This window comes from Wasmannia auropunctata, unplaced genomic scaffold, assembly GCF_000956235.1.
Source record: "Wasmannia auropunctata unplaced genomic scaffold, wasmannia.A_1.0 LD336092.1, whole genome shotgun sequence".
NCBI lineage: Eukaryota > Metazoa > Arthropoda > Insecta > Hymenoptera > Formicidae > Wasmannia > Wasmannia auropunctata.
The window spans coordinates 462,486-462,963 of record NW_012026798.1 but is presented as its reverse complement, the minus strand read 5'-3'; positions in this window follow the sequence as shown (position 1 = coordinate 462,963).

Below are 478 nucleotides of genomic sequence, written 5' to 3'. Positions count from 1 at the left end.
AATTTTTAAAAGTATTTGTATAGTATTTTATTTAATTTTTATATTTAATTTTTGTAGCAATGATAAAATTTTGTACACAATTTTAAAATTATGTTAAATATTTTTGCATTTTTAAAACAAATTGCAAAATTGTTCAACATCTTTGACATTTTTAATACAGTTATGAGTTATTAAAAACATTTTTTTAAAGCAATAATAAAAATTTTAAAATAGTTGTAATATTGCTTACATAATTTTGATATTTCTTAAACTATTTTAATGTTTGTTAAACAATATTAACACTTTATAAAGATTTTTTATTATTTTTAAATAATTTGCACATATTTTCAACAATTTTTAAATTTTTATAACAAATTCATCATGTATTTTAAATATTTTTGACTAATTAATTAAATTAAATGCAAAGTAGAGTAATAAGAAACAAGTTATGACACGATGCAAGTGCCTCGCGCCAGTCTTGGTCGTGTCGACCCTGACC